This window comes from Schistocerca piceifrons, chromosome X (genome assembly GCF_021461385.2).
Source record: "Schistocerca piceifrons isolate TAMUIC-IGC-003096 chromosome X, iqSchPice1.1, whole genome shotgun sequence".
Lineage (NCBI taxonomy): Eukaryota > Metazoa > Arthropoda > Insecta > Orthoptera > Acrididae > Schistocerca > Schistocerca piceifrons.
The window spans coordinates 605,399,594-605,422,613 of record NC_060149.1 but is presented as its reverse complement, the minus strand read 5'-3'; positions in this window follow the sequence as shown (position 1 = coordinate 605,422,613).

Below are 23,020 nucleotides of genomic sequence, written 5' to 3'. Positions count from 1 at the left end.
AGTTGGTGATACTTAGCGCTCACCTACAGGCTGTAATACCCTCGGTTACACAGCTTGAAGCTGCAGTGGATAGGCATCACTGTTGAGGGCCGGCTGTAACTATCGAACGGACGTCCAACATGTCCGAGTCCTCCGATCGGTCCTCACCGGTGGCCAGCCCAGTTACTGCTCTCACTGAGGTTGACCCCTCACCCGTGATCAAGTAGGAGGTCGGCTCAGAGCGTGGTAGACGGCGAAAAACTTCCCAAAGGTCCGCACGTAAGGCCTCCCCGTTTAGTCTGACAAACAGGTCCCAGGTGCTGTTTCTGGCTGACACTGTCGCTCAGCCAGATGCAGTCGTCCGTCCTGTTTCACGAGATGAAAGCAGAGCTCATCATTTGCAGCATAGTAGAGAGGACCGATTGTGGACTTCTGGTACAGAGCCGAGTGGAGGGTCTGAATTAGAGGCTCAGATGGTTCTACGACAGCGTAGGCCGCGAATTCCTCGACGATGTTTTATGCGTCCCTCCGGATCTGAAAATGTACTTTCGCCAACATATCGAGAATAAACTAAAGTCACCACCAACTACAATTGTATGAGTCGGGAAAGTGTTTGAAATTAAACTCAAGTTTTCTTTGAACCTTTCAGCAACCGTATCATTGGAATTGGAAGATCGGGAAAAGAATCCAATTACTATTTTTTTCCAGTTGCCGAGAATGACCTCTGCCCATACTACTCACAGGAGCTATCTACTTCAATTTCGCGACAAGATAAACTACTTCTAACAGCAACAAACACGCCACCAACTGTGTTTAGCGTATCCTTTCGGAACACTGTTAGATTTTTCGCAGAAATTTCGACTGGACTTATCTTCAGCTTGAGCCAGCTTTCAGTGCCTATAACGATTTGAGCATCAGTGCTTTCTATTAGATTTTGGAGATATAGTACTTTCCCAACACAACTACGACAATTTACAACCATTATACTAATGGTTCCTGTACCTGCGTTCTTCCTGTGTTCGGCTTGCACCCTTTGAGACTGAAGCTCTTTTTGTGTTTTCCCGTGACCCTCCAACCTAAAAAAACGCCCAGCCCCCCCCCCCCCATGCATGTCTCACCACGAGCTTTTTCACATGGAATGGCGATTTCTACGAATAGCTGGAAGGTGTCACCATGGGCAGTCCTCTGAGTCCAGTGGTGGCCAACTTCTTCATGGAACAATTCGAAGCACAGGCACTGGACTCGGTGACTTGCAAACCTAAGGTGTGGTACAGGTACGTCGATGATTCTTTCGTGGTGTGGAGCCATGGTGAAGAACAGCTCGGTGAATTCCTGAGACACTTGAACAGCCTCCATGCCAACATAACATTTACCATGGAAGTAGAAAAGGACAAGAAACTGCCATTTCTAGATGTGCTGGTCACAAGGCACGGCGAAAACCTGGGACACAGCATGTATCGGAAACCGACACACACGGACCGATACCTGCACAATCTGTCAAACCACCACCCGAGCCGGAAAAGAGGCATGATTTGTACGCTCGTAACGAGAGCAGGACGAATATGTGAGCCTCAACACCTCAAACGAGAAATGCAACACCTGGAAACTGTTCTGCGGAGCAATGGGTACTCCACAAACCACAAATTACATTAGAAGTGTAACAGAGCCAAACACTCGGCGAACTAAGGAACTAGAAAAAGAACTGTCGTGTACGGCCTTTCTGCCATACATTCCCAGAGTGACGGACAGAATCGGCCGTATATTGCGCAAACACGGCGTAAAGACGATTTTCAAACCGACAAAGAAGATCAAAGAGTGTCTTAGATCGGCGAAGGAGAAAAGAGACCCACTTGCAATGTCGGGAATATACCGTATACCATGCACATGCGGAAAATGTCGGAATGACTGGACGATCAATTAACACCAGGATCAAAGAGCATAAGCGACATTGCAGGTTGGGGCAGGTGGAGAAATCGGCCGTGGCAGAGCATGCGCTGAATGAGACCGACCACGTAATAAAATTCGCCGACATGGAAGTTCTGGCTGTAGAGAAGCACTATCACACGCGTTTGTTCAGAGAAGCTGTAGAAATCCAAAAACACGCGAACAGTTTCAACAAGAAAGAGGAAAGCCTTAAGGTAAACGGATCCTGGCTGCCCGTACTGCAGCGAACGACCGTCGCAGGTAGCAAGAGGAGAACCGCACCGGAAATGACCGCGGAGAAGCCCTCGGACGTCGGCGCGCCACGTACATATAGTCTGCGGCCGCGAGCTCGCCTCCAGTTCACCACTGGCAATGGAGGGTGAAGCTTTGACAATGTTAGCCACTCGTGCTGGCGAAACGTCAGAAAAATCATTAGATGAACGTCGGCCGAAGAACCCGAGACTGAAGCCAATAGGCAGTTTGTCAACAAGTGGCCACGAAAGCCTTAACAATTTTGTATAGCTATTTACTCTCATGTAGTGTTGAGTGTTATTGATAAGGGGTTTCAAATTGATTCCGTATTTCTAGATTTCCGGAAGGCTTTCGACACTGTTCGACGCAAGCGGCTTGTAGTAAAATTGCGTACTTATGGCATTTCGTCTCAGTTATGTGATTGGATTCGTGATTTTCTGTCAGAGAGGTCACCGTTCGTAGTAACTGACGGAAAGTCATCGAGTAAAACAGAAGTGATTTCTGGCGTTCGCCAAGGTAGTGTTATAGGCCCTCTGCTTTTCCTTATCTGTATAAAACATTTAGGAGACAATATGCGCAGGCCATTTTAGGTTGTTTGCAGATAATGCTGTCGTTTAGCTACTAGTAAAATCATCGAGCGATCAAATAAAATTGCAAAACGATTCAGAAAAGATGTCTGTATGGTGCAAAGAACTGGCTTTTGACCCTAAATAACGAAAAGCATGAGGTTGTCCACATGAATGCTAAAAGTAACCGGTTAAACTTCTGTTACACGATAAATCAGTCAAATTTAAAGGCCGTAAATTTAGCTACATACCTAGGAACTACAATTACGTACAACTTAAAATGTAAGGAACACACAGAAAATGTTGTGGGCAAGGCTAACGAAAGACTGCGTTTTGTTGGCAGAACACTTAGAAAATGTAAGATCTACTAAAGAGACTGCCTACACTAAGCTTTTCTGTCCTCTTTTAAAATACTGCTGCGCGGTGTGGGATCCTTAGCATACAAGATTGGCGGAGTACATCAAGAAAGTTCACAGAACGGCAGCAAGTTTTGTATTATCGCGAAATAGGGAAGAGAGTGTCACTGGAATGATACAGGATTTGGGATGGTCATCATTAAAGCAAAGGCGTTTTTCGTTGCGGCACAACCTTGTCACGAAATTTCAATTTTCAGTCTTCTCCTCCGAATGCGAAAATATATTGTTGTTGCTGACCTACTTAGGCAGAAATGATCGTCCTCATAAAATAAGTGAAATCAGAGCTCGCACGGAAAGATATAGGTGTTTGATTTTCCCGGGTGCTGTACGAGTTTGGAATGATAGAAAATTATTGTAAAGGTGGTTCGATGAGCCCTCTGCCATGCACTTAAATATGATTTGCAGAGTATTCATGTAGCTGTAGATGTCGCTAACCATAATAGGTTTAGAGGTCCCAAACAACTTCTTGCTGCATGTCTCGTGTTTTTCAGCAACAGAATGCAGGAACTAAATCAAACTGTTAAGATAAATGTCTCATTCACATTCCCCAAGCTTGATGCTGTTAGAAAAATGTATACGAATCCCAAGAATGCGTCTCTACCGTTGTTTGTTGAAGTTAGTGAATGGTATTCAACCATTATCATAGACCGATTTTAAAAGAAAAGAAACTGGACTCTTCCCATGTTCATGATTCCACCTGGGCGGTAAAGAAAATTATGAAACTTTGCTTTGCGTTAAGGTTAATGCAAATAAAGTATATAAAGGATTTTATGCTGCAGTGCACGTAAAATTAGCAAAGTGACTGCACACAAATATGCTGTGTAAAATTTTGATTCAAAAAACAGTAATTATTGCTTCATATGGTCAATTATAGTCGGTTTGTACCCAGAAAAGGCCAATATTGGCGACATTGATAATTATCTTTCTCATGTAGATGTATTACACGACGCGAACATTTCATTTCCTACGGAACTGAATTATGTAGGAACATTTCAGATGTGCAATGTATCTGTACTGTGATCGTTACGCCGCCAGTTGTCAAATGTGTGACTTTTTAGCACACCATGTTTCGGGGTTACGTTATCCCATTAATAAAAGTCATAAAACGGATAATCCAATCAACAAATCGGATTACGACATGTATTAACAACCATATAAACGTACTTACCTCGTCTCCTCTTACAGCATACTTCAAAGCTTCTGTGCCATTAGGCACCATCAAAAGTAAATGCCCAGTAACAAACATGCATTATCAAACATGAAACTCTTTTTAGAACATCTCACGTTGTCATGTTATACTCGAAAGCACAGTTGTAAACTAAAGGCAGCCGCTTTCACTTACCAAAGATAGTGCTTTCCTGCAAAATATATGTTACAGCCAGAACTATGCTACAGTAAATCATAAAATCTATGATTAAACTAGATTAAGTTAATGCCTGCCCCATGGATGATGGATATGACACTTCGTAATGATGTGGACCGTGTGAACATTATACATAAAGTGGTAGCAAATTCTAAAGACCAATACTATCCCTATGTTGAATTATGTGCAGCCATGTAGAACGACAAACAGGATACATGACATCAAAAGCTGCTAATTCAAATACACTCCTGGAAATGGAAAAAAGAACACATTGACACCGGTGTGTCAGACCCACCATACTTGCTCCGGACACTGCGAGAGGGCTGTACAAGCAATGATCACACGCACGGCACAGCGGACACACCAGGAACCGCGGTGTTGGCCGTCGAATGGCGCTAGCTGCGCAGCATTTGTGCACCGCCGCCGTCAGTGTCAGCCAGTTTGCCGTGGCATACGGAGCTCCATCGCAGTCTTTAACACTGGTAGCATGCCGCGACAGCGTGGACGTGAACCGTATGTGCAGTTGACGGACTTTGAGCGAGGGCGTATAGTGGGCATGCGGGAGGCCGGGTGGACGTACCGCCGAATTGCTCAACACGTGGGGCGTGAGGTCTCCACAGTACATCGATGTTGTCGCCAGTGGTCGGCGGAAGGTGCACGTGTCCGTCGACCTGGGACCGGACCGCAGCGACGCACGGATGCACGCCAAGACCGTAGGATCCTACGCAGTGCCGTAGGGGACCGCACCGCCACTTCCCAGCAAATTAGGGACACTGTTGCTCCTGGGGTATCGGCGAGGACCATTCGCAACCGTCTCCATGAAGCTGGGCTACGGTCCCGCACACCGTTAGGCCGTCTTCCGCTCACGCCCCAACATTGTGCAGCCCGCCTCCAGTGGTGTCGCGACAGGCGTGAATGGAGGGACGAATGGAGACGTGTCGTCTTCAGCGATGAGAGTCGCTTCTGCCTTGGTGCCAATGATGGTCGTATGCGTGTTTGGCGCCGTGCAGGTGAGCGCCACAATCAGGACTGCATACGACCGAGGCACACAGGGCCAGCACCCGGCATCATGGTGTGGGGAGCGATCTCCTACACTGGCCGTACACCACTGGTGATCGTCGAGGGGACACTGAATAGTGCACGGTACATCCAAACCGTCATCGAACCCATCGTTCTACCATTCCTAGACCGGCAAGGGAACTTGCTGTTCCAACAGGACAATGCACGTCCGCATGTATCCCGTGCCACCCAACGTGCTCTAGAAGGTGTAAGTCAACTACCCTGGCCAGCAAGATCTCCGGATCTGTCCCCCATTGAGCATGTTTGTGACTGGATGAAGCGTCGTCTCACGCGGTCTGCACGTCCAGCACGAACGCTGGTCCAACTGAGGCGCCAGGTGGAAATGGCATGGCAAGCCGTTCCACAGGACTACATCCAGCATCTCTACGATCGTCTCCATGGGAGAATAGCAGCCTGCATTGCTGCGAAAGGTGGATATACACTGTACTAGTGCCGACATTGTGCATGCTCTGTTGCCTGTGTCTATGTGCCTGTGGTTCTGTCAGTGTGATCATGTGATGTATCTGACCCCAGAAATGTGTCAATAAAGTTTCCCCTTCCTGGGACAATGAATTCACGGTGTTCTTATTTCAATTTCCAGGAGTGTAAATTGGTGGCAGAATCTCAAGGAGGACATCGCTAAAGTGGACCCAGAAATACCCCATGGACACTATCGTCTTTTCATTTAACATGCTGATGCATTCCTTCCTCAAAGCGCAAAAAAATGTAACTTCCACTAAATTTGACAACAACCACCCTTTGTCCTCAAACTGCAATGTCCTCATAGTGCCTGTGATGTTACGCAGCAAATGATGCTCACTCTTGAGGTGCTTCACCACCATCCATGAGCCATTATGCTCTTTCAACTTTATTTTTAAGCTTTTTTTCCGTTTGCTCAACGTGCTTCATTCCACAATCCTGACACTTTACCTTGTAAACTCCAGCATTCCCCTTCCTGTTGTCCCACCTGCGACTCTAATGCTTCAGCCTCAGCTCCACTTTATTGTCCTTTCTGAACGCAATTTTTACTCCTTTGTTATTAAATAACTTCCCTAAATCACAAGAGATAATTCCCCTGTGCTGCATTACTTCATATTTCTGCGGAATTATTTTTTTTCCTTCGTCGACTGCTGTGCCATACTGCTGAAATCTCCATCAAAACTACTGTGAAATCCCCATCAAAACTACTTTCTACCACTATTTGTCTAAGTGTCTTCATTTGTTCATCCTTGTTCTGAGGACATAGCGAGATGGAATTAACCCTGTGCCCAGCATTTTTGAAGAAGTATAATCTATGTATACGGGAGTGGCATGAGATCTTATCAGTTACTGGCTCTGTGATCGTAGGCGTCCTAATTATTCTTACCTCAAGCTTGTTTTCTAATGCTCGATCCTCAAAACAAAATCATTAAATTTTTTGACAGAGCCTAATATCACAAACGCTTTACGATACCTTTTACTAAAGGACGATTTTAATATTTTTATACGTTGGTTAGTACGTGTCGAACTGCGGTTCATTGATTGGTTTCCTTGTCTGGTGGTGTAACACTCTCAATACCGATTGATGAGACAGTTCTAAGATGTTTTCACATCAGACAGTTACAAAATTTACCTGTTAATGTGTGGGGGATTGAGCACTCAGAGAATAAGGAGATGGTTATAAGCGGGACACAAGGACAGAAAGGAAAGATGTTTCTGGTGGGTTCCACTGAATTTCTGGAAACATCATAAACGCGAGAAGCATGTGTATGTCTTAATGTTGCTTGTCGCTGACACAGAACTTTACTAATTCTCTTATCTTAAAAACCTTTTGTGGCTAGCAAGTTGTAGCATTATTGCTCATTAACATTCGGTTGAAGTATGTCAGCCTTGTTTACTTTACTTTCTTTCTAATAAGAAAGTCACTCCACATTTAGTTGACTGTTTGCCATTGAATGCTATCAGTACTAGAATGCGCAACCTGAAGAAGCAGTGGATTAAGTTCAACTCGTATAATAAACAATTAAAGCTTCCATTTACCATTGATGCGAGCATCTAACGCTTGTTAGAAGATGGTGTTAGTGACGAAATTCATGTGCACAAACCGTATGGTATTTCATTCTATTTGCACTACAGTTACCATGAAGAATATTCTTTGTTTCAGTTGTACCGACGTGTTGATTTCCTAGACTGGTTTAGAAAACAGCTCTATGGTACAAAAAATTACTTGTTGGAAAACAAGCGGATGATTGTCGGTGGAGAAATGAAAAAGTGTTTCGAACAGCAGAGGTCTGCAACATCTACACTCCTGGAAATTGAAATAAGAACACCGTGAATTCATTGTCCCAGGAAGGGGAAAATTTATTGACACGTTCCTGGGGTCAGATACATCACATGATCACACTGACAGAACCACAGGCACATAGACACAGGCAACAGAGCATGCACAATGTCGGCACTAGTACAGTGTATATCCACCTTTCGCAGCAATGCAGGCTGCTATTCTCCCATGGAGACGATCGTAGAGATGCTGGATGTAGTCCTGTGGAACGGCTTGCCATGCCATTTCCACCTGGCGCCTCAGTTGGACCAGCGTTCGTGCTGGACGTGCAGACCGCGTGAGACGACGCTTCATCCAGTCCCAAACATGCTCAATGGGGGACACATCCGGAGATCTTGCTGGCCAGGGTAGTTGACTTAAACCTTCTAGAGCACGTTGGGTGGCACGGGATACATGCGGACGTGCATTGTCCTGTTGGAACAGCAAGTTCCCTTGCCGGTCTAGGAATGGTAGAACGATGGGTTCGATGACGGTTTGGATGTACCGTGCACTATTCAGTGTTCCCTCGACGATCACCAGTGGTGTACGGCCAGTGTAGGAGATCGCTCCCCACACCATGATGCCGGGTGTTGGCCCTGTGTGCCTCGGTCGTATGCAGTCCTGATTGTGGCGCTCACCTGCACGGCGCCAAACATGCATACGACCATCATTGGCACCAAGGCAGAAGCGACTCTCATCGCTGAAGACGACAGGTCTCCATTCGTCCCTCCTTTCACGCCTGTCGCGACACCACTGGAGGCGGGCTGCACGATGTTGGGGCGTGAGCGGAAGACGGCCTAACGGTGTGCGGGACCGTAGCCCAGCTTCATGGAGACGGTTGCGAATGGTCCTCGCCGATACCCCAGGAGCAACAGTGTCCCTAATTTGCTGGGACGTGGCGGTGCGGTCCCCTACGGCACTGCGTAGGATCCTATGGTCTTGGCGTGCATCCGTGCGTCGCTGCGGTCCGGTCCCAGGTCGACGGGCACGTGCACCTTCCGCCGACCACTGGCGACAACACCGATGTACTGTGGAGACCTCACGCCCCACGTGTTGAGCAATTCGGCGGTACGTCCACCCGGCCTCCCGCATGCCCACTATACGCCCTCGCTCAAAGTCCGTCAACTGCACATACGGTTCACGTCCACGCTGTCGCGGCATGCTACCAGTGTTAAAGACTGCGATGGAGCTCCGTATGCCACGGCAAACTGGCTGACACTGACGGCGGCGGTGCACAAATGCTGCGCAGCTAGCGCCATTCGACGGCCAACACCGCGGTTCCTGGTGTGTCCGCTGTGCCGTGCGTGTGATCATTGCTTGTACAGCCCTCTCGCAGTGTCCGGAGCAAGTATTGTGGGTCTGACACACCGGTGTCAATGTGTTCTTTTTTCCATTTCCAGGAGTGTATAAAGAACGCTTCAAGCAGACTGATGGGAAACACAGAAGTCATTGCCATTTTACATGCAAATTTCGTGTAGTTGCACATTACAGATATAATTGAAACTTTACAGTGCATTTTACAGTGCATATTGTGTTTCACTTTCTCGGTCTAAGGCGCTGCAGTCATGGACTGTGCGGCTGTTCACGGCGGAGGTTCAAGTCCTCCCTCGGGTATGGGTGTGTGTGTTTGTCCTTAGGATAATTTGGATTAAGTAGTGTGTAAGCTTAGGGACTGTTGATATTAGCAGTTAAGTCCCATAAGATATCACACACATTTGAACTTTTTTTTCACTTTTTAACGAATTACAATCCAAAATTTCCGAGGGCCTGTTCAAAAGTATCGCCTCCCAATTTTTTATTTCGAACCGCATAAACATTTTAAAATTTAAAAAATGTTAACATTCGAGTTTTTTTTTCTTCACGTCTATATATTTATTTCTCAACGTAGTCACTCTGGCGACGGAAATATTTTCCCCAACGAGAGACTAGTTCGTTGACACTGTCACAGTAGAATATCTGAGTTTGTTGACGGAGCTACAACCTCACCTCTCGTTGCACCGATTCAGCACAATTAAAGTGGAGTCCTCGAAGGTGTTCTTTAAGTTTCGGGAAGAGATGAAAATCGGATGGGGCCGACTCGGGACTGTATGAACGATGATCGACGACAATTTTCCCAGAGGACAGGATAGTTGCAGATGTTGCAGCACTCGTAGGTTCCGGAGTTGTGATTCTGAATGAAATCGTGTGCCATGTGAGCACGAAGTTTCTGGAGTTAGAAACTTGATTACGACACACTGTTTCGAACGCACCGATTTAGTAATGCTACACACAGCCATGTTACACGCTACAATTCAGAGTCTTCTAGAGGCAGGGGGCTCAACGTGCTTCAGTGAAGCGTGAAAATCGAGTGGACCGAATATACGCCGAATAATATGCATGACGTGTAATACCTCAACCGATATTGAAAACAAAAAAAAAATTCGGAGGCATTATTTTTGAGCACACCTCCTAATATTATGGACCTATGCAGATGAGAGGAAGAAACGACTGAAATAAATCCAGGCCATGTTTTGGTGATGTGGCAAACATGGAAAAATATAAAACAGACATTCAGTCTATTACAGTATGTTACTGTAGTGACATAAAAAAATTTACTTTATAGATACCTTCAATTTCCTGGCATACTCCCCAGAAAATTAAGTCTCGTGTTTAAAGCCTGTAAAGTAGAAAATAATAAGAGAGTGTTTACTTATCAGTGAGCTGTTTAATTTTGATAATAGTGAAGAGATGATTCCTTATGAGGTTAGAGTTGATGAATCCATTTGGTTGGAAGGACAGTTGCTGCTGGCTGAGTCATTCAAAAGCTTATTGTCCAGTGAAACAATATTCAGTGAATTGGATTAGCAAAAGAGAATGCAAAATGTTTAGTTTATATGAATGCAAGACACTTTCCGTACACTCTGTTTTGAAACATAGGAACTAGATCCAGACAGTTATGTGACGTCACCTTGCTTGCCATGGTATGCATTTCGGAAAACTGTGAATGTGAAATCTCAGCTCATTAGGGACATAGTAAAATAAAAATTTGCTAAGCATGTCGTGAGAGGCAGTATTGCTCACTGTCCACGTAGAAATACACTTGCAAACAGTAGGATCATGGCTGATTATAGCGTAAATGAGGATGATTCTTATATATCTCGACGTTAACAGTATTTACCACCGGACCATGTTGCAGTGCCTATCCACTCCCTGATTTTACATGCATGTTTGTGGACATGTAATGAGCATACCAGATGAATCAGACATGGGATCATTGTTGAAGTAGATCTTACGTATGTTGATAATTTACATGAACTTCACTCCAGTTTACCATCACGTCACGAGAAAATTGTACCACCATCTAGCAACAACAATCCGGGAGTTACAAAGCAACTGATTTTCACATTATATGATAAGAGAAGTGATGTGATTCACTATAGACATATATAAGAGTGTCTGAAGAATAATATTATTCTAAGCAACCTTTACCAGATATTGTCATTCCTTCAGACACCCTCGATGAAACTCGATACTGATATTAATGTTGAGGAACATATGAACACAAAAAAAAAAAAGATTTCGAAATATAAATTTGTTGAAAATCTTGCATAATACCGTTTGGGCAAAATTACGCAAAATGTGCGAAAAATGTCTGATAGGAAGCTATTAACGAATTGGAAAGATAGAAACTGAGCTGCGGCTCTCATTGTCAAATGGTATTTTAAGCTCAGTGCCGTATTTAAAGGAAATTTTCTTGCGATTGAATTAAGCAGGAATAACATTGTTTATGATAAATGTGTAGCTGTAGCAATGGTTATTTTAGTTATTTCCATGGTGCTGCAAGTAGATTTTCATTATGGCAACTACCTCGTATAGTAAACCGAAAATAGGGTACTTCCATAAAAAAGCGACTAAACAGCTGTTTTAGTTTCTAACCATCATCACGGATATGGTAAAGATCTGAGCGATGTAATATGCTTTGCACAAGACGTAGGTATACAGAACCCGAACTTTCTGAAGGAAGTTAAGGGAACGCCGCTCATGTTCCAGGACTGCTCCTTATATCTTCTTTGTAACGACTTCCCATTAACTGTAGTCATTTGGAGCGGAGAATAGTCACTTATGACTCTCAAAGATTTATGTGTATCGACCACTGTCGCCCACGAAATGGCATAATTTTCAAAATCCCGTAATTTCATCAACAGACATTTACCTTCGTCGATGCGTGCACCAGATACAAGGCAAGCCACCAATCGCCGCCAATGGAGTATCAACAGTTGATCCTTCCAACGTCACCTGAAGGGATCACATCAAGGAATCAGTTAAGTTCAGGGACGCCTCAATTTGTTCTGTCGAATCATTGGAACATCAGAAGGCTCAGTGGATTCCCAACCTTGGGTCGTTCCGAAGGAATTACGCCAATCGGGAGACGAATATTAGGAGAAACATTAGATACCTCAGTAGCTGTTTTCGCACTATCGAACCCATCAGGTATGCAGGGCTCAGTACTACTAGATACATCGAAAAATTTACTTCAGGGAGTAAGACGTATCTTATGCTGGCTTGGCAACAACAATTTTAGGACCGTGCTGCGAGGATAAAGGAGGATAGTCGGGATCAGTAAGCTGCGTATCCCTCTGTTGATCCATAGCACAGGGGGAGGACGTGGCACCGATCTCGTGAACAGTAGAAACCAGATCACCTAATGGCAATTTTGGAGGCTGTTGAAATGAAGACTCCAATACAAAAACCCGCCGCAGGCAGTTGGATCTAAGCTGGCCGCTTTTATTGCAGAGAAAGCATGTCCCCATTTGCCCGCTGTACGTTATATGAATGCCGTAACCACATACCTGTATTTGGGACGGAATGTTAAGTCTGACTGCCATCTCCACGGAATGGATTCCTATATCGCACACATTATGAAAGCGATATTAAGAGGTACCCTATGGCTCTTGTCACCTCAATGACTTCGGGGGTTTGAGACTTTTCGATATTCTAAGAAAAACGTCTGTATTATCGGTTCGGCGCTCCGTACTGACTGTCTCTCACGTAATACAGATATTCACGTCTCTGTTATTTTACTGTTTGCGGCTATGCAGTCTTGATCCCCTGTCGATGTCAGTTGAGTGAATTTCCAGTTAAGACATGTGCGTAAATTTTATATTGCTGTCAGTTATCTGGGGGCTGGTACTCTAAAGAGGGAGCATCTCACTACAACATGTTTGTTAATGCACAGGAGAGAATTGACTGCAGCGCCGATTGAACGGGCATCACCGCAAACTTCTTGTAAGAATGTGTGGTTTCATCTTAGCCTTCCTGTCCTACCAATGGCTGGGGTGTCCTCGTGCTATCACATTATCCACCAATGTGCGCCTGTTTCGTATTGGACTTTGTGTCTCGGATCAGTGCAGTCACTATTCTCCCATAAACAGACTATAACATAGACTTACCTGTCATGGTCACCAAACGAACTGGCATTTGCTTAAAACACAATTAGCGATTCTAGCTCAGAACCTTGATACTGCACCGAGCGAGGTGGCGCAGTGGTTAGACACTGGACTCGCATTCGGGAGGACGACGGTTCAATCCCGCGTCCGGCCATCCTGATTTAGGTTTTCCGTGATTTCCCTAAATCGCTCCAGGCAAATGCCGGGATGGTTCCTTTCAAAGGGCACGGCCGACTTCCTTCCCCGTCCTTCCCTAACCCGATGAGACCAATTACCTCGCTGTCTGGTCTCCTTCCCCAGAACCAACCAACCCACATTGATACTGCATTTTCGGCTTACATTCTATTGCGTCCGGACTCCTTCAACTGTTCGAGAGCAAAGTCAAATACCACTGCACGGTTGTTATGCCACTATGTTCATTACATTATAGATAGAGGGGGTGATAGGGACCCACTTACCCTCCACCAGTATATAGCCACTGCATATTGGAATTGTTTCCGCCTGCCACGGTATCGTCACTTATTGGCCAGTTTCGGACACCTGTGTCCTCTTTAAAAGCGTCCGTATCGTAATTGTGACAATATAGGCGATAGCCTATGTACAAAAACTGCCCCTGCAATAACAGTAAATAGATCACATAGCACGGACATTGAAGAACTCATTTCTCAAATGTCCGCCCTACGTGGACTGTTGTAGAGTCCGTTATAGTGCCGCTTTGATCGTCACTGCAGGGGCAGTTTTTGTGCATAGGCTATCGCCTGTATTGCCAAACTTATGATAAGGACCATTTTAAAATGGACACAGGTGTTCGAAACTAGTCACCATCAAGAAACAAATAAACATACTTCTCAATGCAACTTACGACTCAGCTACAAATTTTATTTCTAACAAAAAATTGTGGCAGGAAGCGACTGGAAATGAATTCTTTTTTACATTTTAAGTGGTGAAAGCCATGTAGAATTACCATCGATTCTGTTTTTTTGTGTAGGAAGTTGTAATAATGAAAAAAATAAATAAAAACAAAAGAGTACCACGTGAGTAATCGACACAGTGACGGGCGGGGTGAAGAAGGCACTTCGGCCAAGGCTCGGGATTCGACCCCTAGAAACAAAAGAATCTGGTCAGCAGGAGACCCGGTCTCGAAACCCGGTCAGGCACAAATTTTCAGTTTCCCCATTGAAGTAAATCAGTACCCACTACCAGCTAAATGTCATTAATTGCTTTGTGTCTCGATTCATAATGGCTGCAGGATCAAAATGGTATCCGTTCCTTCGGACATGTCCGAAAGAACAGACATCACGTAGATAAGGTAATTAAATGTTGTGCAGGAGCAGTTGAATATACTGAACGTAAGCTTTTTGTTCTAGTTATCGACAGGCCCTCTAACTCTGAGTTAAGGAGAGAGAATTCTTGATTCACTTTATAGAAAATACAGAAATTAGTTCTATGTGGTGACTTTAATATTAATTTTCTAGGTGACTGTACAGGAAAGCATCTGATGAAGAATGCGTTCCTTCTTGCAACAGTGCAGTGGAACGGTAACATAACTACAAGAAAATTTTCTGTAGGCTTCATTACTAAAGGGAAATTCCATTAATAAAGTGGCATATGGTCTTTCAGACGATGATACAGAAATTTTAACACTAAAAGAAATTTATACTCACCCACATGTTGGATATAATTACACGCTATTTAGAATTTTAGTCCAGTTTCAACACAGATCTTCTTAAACATCATTAAAGAACAGAAAATGCTGAATATTTATAGGGCTGATGACGTAGACGACAGATATAATGCTAACCTCAACACATTTCCGATGCTCTTGAAAGTTTATTTCTATTACAACATTTCGGACAGATACTACAACTAACAGACAATGCGGGTGACTGAGTAATGGGATAAGGATATCATGTAGAACAAAGTAGGGTTATAACAAAGCGTTAGAAGCTGTGGCAACAGAGCTGCAGGGCAATTAAGAGGTGCTTAAAAATATCATTAAGGAGGCTAAAAGCATGATGTATGCAAACAGAGTAGCTAATTCTCAGGATAAAATTAAGATTATATGGACAGTTGTGAACGAAGTATCTGGCCAACAACTGATAAGATTGATATGTGTACAGTATTTAGGAATCGCTTTCTGAATGTAACTAGTGGATTAATTAAGAACTTAATTTCTATGGGGGAAATTTGAACTCTCTTCGAAAACGGCTTTCCAAGACTGATACTGAAAATATACCTCAGTGATACTAACAACTAAATAGCTGAAGACGAAGGGCTATGATTATGTACCTAACAGCATACTAAAGCACTGCACTGCGTCCCTTAGCTCAGTAATTAGACACAGCTGTAATTTTTCCTTTAGGGGAGGTCAGTTTCTGGAAGATTTAAATGCTGAATAATGAAACGCCTCTATAAAAACGGAGGCAGAAATAATGAAGATAATTTTAGACCTTTCAATGTGCCCTAAGTGTTTGCCAAAGTTACTGAAACGGTTGTATGAAAAAGGGCAACTGATCATTTCAGTTCATATAATTTCCTGTCAAACATACAGATTGATTTTAGAAGTTTTTTAACAACTGAAAATGCAATATTATCTTTTCTCTGCGAGGCAGTGGACAGATTAATCAAAAATCTGAGAACAATTGTCATCTTATTTGATTTATCTAAGGCAGTTGCTTGTGTTGATCACAAAATATTGCGGGATAAGGTCAGTAATGACTGAATAGGAGGAGCACCTTATAATCGGTTCCCCTCATACCTTAAGAACCCATAGGCAAAGGGCATTCTCCGCAGTAAAGGGAACTATTGTGTGGTCTGATTGTGGCACAGTGAAGTGTGGGTATTCCTCAGAGGTCAGTGCTGGAACCGCATCTGCTTCATATATACTCAGGGTGTAACGGGTGTATACTGCAGATGTTTTACGTCTGTGTGTTGGTGGTTTTTTCTCTGAGCCTAACAGTCTTCACACAAACAAATCACATTACTTACTACCTGCGATTTTCTTCATACTAGCAAATGGAACATTCCCGCACTATAGTCTAATAGTTATGCATTCATGTGTCTACACTTCAGCACCCGACGTGCTGGCCAGGGAAAAATGAGAATACTCTTGCTTTTGCCACATGTACTTCGAGGTACTAACCAATCTAAAAACCGATTACTCATAATAGCTATAATTATTAGTCTGCAAATGAAGTAAATACTTACGTACCGTTGTTCAGTGCACTATACTAAGTTACCAACAAAAATACTTGCACTTATACTCTATAATTCCTATATATAAACGATATGCCATGTGATACGAAAGGTGATTTGAAATGTTTGTATTCCGTATTGATGACACCAGCTTAGTGGTGAAGAATATTGACATCAGCATCGACTGAGTGTCTGATAGTGTATTTCCAGACATGATTCCAAGGCTTTCAGAAAATAAATTGATGCTAATTCATAGGAAGACTCAGTTTTTACACTTTCTAACACACAATTCAACAAAAACTGATGTTCTGATTGCACAGAATTGACTAATGAGTCTGAACAATCAAAAGTTCTAGGGATTCTGATGATAGTAAGCTGTAATGGAAAGCCCATGTTGAAGATCACCTTCAGAATCTGTATGCTGCTATATTTACCATAAGAAAAGTATCCGCAATATGACAATTCAACAGGAAAGTAAGTGTACTTTGCTTACTTGCATTTGCTTATGAAGTAAGTCATTATTTTCTGGGGTAACTCTTCTCGTAATATTTTTGGCTCAGAAAAGGGCAGAGCGACTAATATATGGTGTAAATCCGCCAACCTCTTGTCGACACCTGTTCAGGCCTGTCATTATATATTTTCTTTAGTGTCGTTTGTTGTTAATAATATGAGACTATTTCCAAGAACTAGCAGTTTTAAATCAGCAAACATTAGGCAAAATCCAGACCGCATTTGGATCGCACTTCCCGACTCTTGTGCAGGTAGGCGTGCAATATTCTGTTGCATCCATTTTCAATAAGCTACCTCAAGAATTACGAATTGTTAGCAATAGTCTACGGAACTTTGAGTGCCAACTGTTGAATATCCTCACGTTCCACTCATTGTATTCTGTTGAGGAGTACCTCCAAAACATTAAGCAGTTTCCAGTTACATATTATTCATTTCATATATTGAAATCCCCATGACCATGTGGATTTGATTCTCTACTTGGTCCTACGAAATTAGTGGGAAATAAAATAAAAAGGTTGTGGCATGGTTGTATGTACGTCTTAGGTCAGCAACGTCTTTTCATTCTTTGCAGGATGCTTTCTGCATTTCTTTGAGCTTTAAAGAAACTTAGTAGCTCCTTTATTAGACTGGTCAGTATGGGCGATTTGTTGTACACTTGCCAGTACTGTACGATTTAGGGCTATAATTTCTAATTATCTATACAAACTGGGACAAACATTACTGCATTCATGTTCTAGGCCCTGCAAAGACATCGTTTACCATGAAACGACTTCATTTGGTGGAGTAGATCTACCAGAAACGTAATTTAAGTAACTTCTTGGATTCCACTTGCCACCCAGAGGAATGTACCTGTTCCACCACGTATAGTTTCAGGTGCATTGGTTTTCAACAATAAGTTACGTGGTTTAAAGTGGTATCACGGAGTACTCCTTTTTTGCGAGATGGTCTCATCTTTGTAGTCCTGTCAGCCTTTGTAGTCAGTTGGTGCACTACGTCACAGAATTAAACAGCTTGCGACCGGAAGTCAACGACAGTCTGAAAGAGGTGATGTTCATCGTTCCCCAGGATGACTTCACCATACTTCACTTCTGGCCTCTTCCAGTTGTGTATATTGAAATCAGATCTTTTCGTAACGTTCTTCGAACAATATGTTCCTACAAAATGTGATGCAATGCTCTGAGAGGACCATTATAATTTTCTCGTTGATCTACTCAACAGCGTCACTTATTCAACAATCTATCGTTGCACCGATCCTCACAAGTGGCTTCTAATCAAACAGAGAGCGTATGGTAGACTGGTTCAGTTGCGCGACTCGTGATTTCCTGTTCCGGGATCATAGGAATTGAAGGGAGGTTATCAAGTCAAACATAAGTGATGCACGGGATTCCTCAAGGAAATTTTGTAGGCATTCAGCTGTTCCTACCCTATGTAAATGATTTAGGAGACAATATGAAAAGCCCGCTTAGATACCTTGCAGAGAATGCAATTATTTACGGTCTAGTTAAGTCGCAAAATGAATACATATTTCAACAAGATTTGAAAAGAATTCAGTAAAGTGTGGAGACTGGCAGTTGACCATAAACAATAAGAAGCCTAAGTCCCTCTTCAACAGAGCTAAAAAGCTACGTTAAATTTCGGTTACACAATAAATCATAAAAATTTAAAAGTTTTCCAGTCAACTAAGTTCCTAGGGAATCAATTACGAGAAACTCGAATTGGAACAGTCACTCGTAAGTGTTGTGAGGAAAGGGAACGTAAGACTGCATCTTATTGGCGGAAAATCAGGAGGTGTAAGAAATCCACTGAATAAACTAGCAAAGACAAGCTTTTCCGTCCTCCTCTGGAGTTTTGCTGCGCTGGGCGGGATCCTTACCAGATACCGGGTGCACACTGTAAATAATGCAACCACTACTTTCAAACATTTCCGTTTAAAAACATGTTATTTTTCACCAAACTCTAGCTTGGCAGGGCTTGATTCAAATGGGTTAATAGTCTGTCTGTCTGTCTGTCTATCTCTCTCTCTCTCTCTCTCTCTCTCTCTCTCTCTCTCTCTCTCTCTCTCCAAAAATTCAAATGGCTCTAAGCACTTTGGGACTTAACTTCTGAGGTCATCAGTCCCCTAGAACTTAGAACTACTTAAACCTAACTAACCTAAGGACAGCACACACATCCACGCCCGAGACAGGATTCGAACCTGCGACCGTAGCGGTCGCGAGGTTCCAGACTGTAGCGCCTAGAACCGCTCGGCCACTCCGGCCGGCTCTCTCTCTCTCTCTCTCTCTCTGCCGGCCGCGGTGGTCTAGCGGTTCTGGCACTGCAGTCCGGAACCGCGGGACTGCTACGGTCGCAGGTTCGAATCCTGCCTCGGGCATGGGTGTGTGTGATGTCCTTAGGTTAGTTAGGTTTAAGTAGTTCTAAGTTCTAGGGGACTTATGACCTAAGATGTTGAGTCCCATAGTGCTCAGAGCCATTTGAACCATCTCTCTCTCTCTCTCTCTCTCTCTCTCTCACCCACTGTTATGACAGGGATGCAGTTTGAGTGTAGTATGATCAGCTGAGCACCAATGACTGTCAGAATCTTAGCAGGTCTAACTATAATGTCGCCTTCCACAATCACGTATGCCGTCTTTGTTAGCCCACGAAAATAGTTTGAATGATTTTAGTTGACGTAACAGGTCTACCTCTAATGTCGCCTTCAACAGTCACGTCTGCCTCCACTGTTAGCCCACTAAAATGGTTCTAATGACTTAACTGGACATTCACCACGCTACTAACACCTACCCCATTACATTTAGCGGCCCATATCTCCTTGGTCCTGTGTCTTTCGCAATCAGTGGCAGTCGGCACTGAAGGGGGCAATCTTGCTACTACAGAAATAACATGGCGCTCAACACCTATTGGCTGTATTAGCCGGGTGCTTGAAATGCCTACTATTAGTCTTAGTTGTGAAAACATGACAGGACTCAGTTGTGCGAGGAGGCGAAACGCCACCTTTATCTCTCGACTAAACTGCTGATTTATCCTCCTGACAAACTTCAGTATCGCCATGTCTCCAATCCGTCACCTGTGACATTATTCCTTGCGTTCTCTGACCAAAGAGTGTTGGAACATCGAGAAATAATTTATATGTGGTCGGCAAAAGATTGAAATCCTTCAGCAGATGACTGTCGAAGGGTGTACAGCTTGCCTTGAAAGAAACTCACGTCCTTCTAGTCGGAGTACTGGTCTGCTGACCCCTTAGCCAACACATGAAAACTGCCGCCATTTTCAGTCCCTGAAGTGATTCGACAGCTAAAAGCATGTCAAGTTTAGTTGAAACTCATCAGGCGACGGTCACGTTCTGCCATCATCGTGAACACTTTGCGAAAACGTGGAAGCATTGTCAGAGGCTCTTCCTAAAAAGGGAGGGATGAAAGGGACTGCAGAAAAATTGAATAATTCTCTGGGTTATAGTATAAGGAGAGGACCAAATACGTGCTCTAGAATATCTTCAAGGGTTGCTTGAATACTCTACGTTTTGGGCTGATGCCGGTGCTTCTTTTGACTGCAGCTGCTCTTGTAATTCTAGACTTTTGAGACTGAAAGCTGCTTTATTATCTAGTAGTGTTCGGAGAGGATCACTACTGCCCGCCTGCGCTCAGCCCTCGATTTGCGAGCGCATAGTGGGCATTTTATCCATTCAGATTTGAAACAAAATTTTACCAAAGCATCACAAGTAAGCAAAACTGTAACACCACATCTCAGCCACAGGACCTGAAAATAAAAATTCAGTGCCCTCCTACAATGTTCTCTGCGTCCGCAGCATCCTTGGTGGAAGGGTTGGTGGCATTCGTGGCACTCAACATAAAACGTGTCACATGGTGATATCGTAGACGTAATGTAGAGCGAACAACTCCGGGCAATGAACCTCAGAGGTATAGGCCAGACAGTGGACCGATTCATAACTAGCAGACCGCCGCAAGACAGAACTGACCCCAACGGCGCGGCGGCAGAGTGTGGACCAGCAGAGGAGCTGTACGGCCGGTGGCACGCAGCTGGGTGTCAGATCTGCTGGTATTGTGCCCAAGTGGCACTGGAATACGTACAACTCGGCGGACGCCTGGTGCCCGGTGGTGACAGACACAAGCAATCAGCGTGCAGAACATGGGCCTAGACAGAACGGGCTCGCATTCTGAGGTCGTGTGGGTGTGTAGAAACGGCCTCCTGCTCGTAGTAAAAGGTCTGATGCAGCAGTAGGCCACGATCAACCGCACGCCATGTGGCTTTGGCGTCTGATTCGTGGCAAAGCTTGGTATGAAAAAATAGCTATCTGATCTACGGTATCCCAATCCGAACACCGGTTAGTGCAGGCGCAGAGTGGTGTCGGAAATGACTACCAGGAAAGTAGGCACCTGGAAAGACTTCTAAACAGTACAGAAGATTTAGAGTCAAAACCCAAACTGTGCAGGGTGTATCTGAAATGAATGCAGAAAACGAGAGGGCTGGTAGAGTGGTTCATAACAAGCATATTTCATATAGCAATCTATGTCCGCATCCCGTAGCGTAAGGTGCAAGGCGTCGTTGAACAGCGTCGCACGCCGCCAAGAGGGTAGGCACATAACATGTCATTCCGGCCGTCAAGACAGCAGTCTGCAGGGCAACGTTTTCGGTGTATTTGTGGCATCAAGGTAAATGAGAAATCAGAGTGAAGTTTTAGAACCTTTATTTAAAATCCGTCACAAAATGTGTTCGAAATTACGTTATTATGCTTGAATGCACGCCGAGTAACGACGTTGGAGTGAATGTCGCAATCTTTTAGACACTCATGACAAAGTGGAAATTGCATCGGCCGCTGCTATAATGCGTGTTACCAGCTTTCTATCAGTCTCAATGGGTGTTTCATAGACAACAGTTTCAAGTGGCCCCAGAAGAAAAAATTTGATGGGCGTCAAGTCGGGATAACATGCAGTCCGGCCCTCTGCGCACTATCCAGTTCTCACCAAAGGTTTCATCCAATGCATTGGCACTGCATGTGCGAAGTGCGCAGGTGCACGATCATGTCGGCACCACATTCGCTGTCGCAGGTTGAGTGGAAGATGTTGCAACAGCTCAGGCAGAGTTTCTCGTAGAAAGATTAAGTATCTGCTTGCGTTCAGTCGCCGGGAGAACACGTATGGACAGACCAGGTTATCGCCTGCCAAGCCCTCCCAAATGTTGACGGCGTAGCTATCTTGTTGATCACCCTAGCATCTGTAACACAAAATCAATACACCGGGTTTCGAAGTAGGCCTTAAACGCACATGTGCCATTACGAAAACGTGGCAGTGGAAAAGTTATTTCAAGTAAACCTGTGCCTCGTAGGGGCTTGTGAATGGCAGTAAATGTACGTGGGTCTGGCACTCGACGATTTGGAAGCTGCCGAACGTACAAACGTTGAGCAGCGTCAGCCTTCCGCCGCCCCGTAAGCACAAAGAACGTATGTGCTTTCCTCTCAAGAATAGCGCTCCACTTCGTGTCTGCTCCACACACTACCAAACACAAAACTGTCACCGTTTGACGACTAACTGACGCAACACCTATCAAACAGGCATTTGCACACCACAAAGCAACGCGTTCACGTCCGAGTAAGAGGAGGAAAACCGGTATTGATTTCCCTCCTGGTATATCTGCAACAATGTCGACTACAGTGTTTGCAAATAAAGGTCATAAAACATCCTTCCGACGTCTCTTTTACCTTGATTTCACAAATACATTGAAATCGTTGCCTTTCAGACCTGCTACTATAACGGCTTGGATAGTATGTTGTACGCGGACTCACTTGGGGCCGCGTGATGCTGTTCAACACCTTGCGCCGTACGCTAAGGGATGCGACATTGGTTGCTATGTGAAATATGCTACTTATGACCCCCTCTACCAGCGCTCTTATTTTTTACGTTCATTTCAGAAACACCTTGTAAATAACTGAGTACAAGTGGCAATGCCGTAGGATTGTAGAACAAACCACGAGACAGTCAAGATGGTCGTGGTAGATATCATCTGGTGGAGCAACAAAT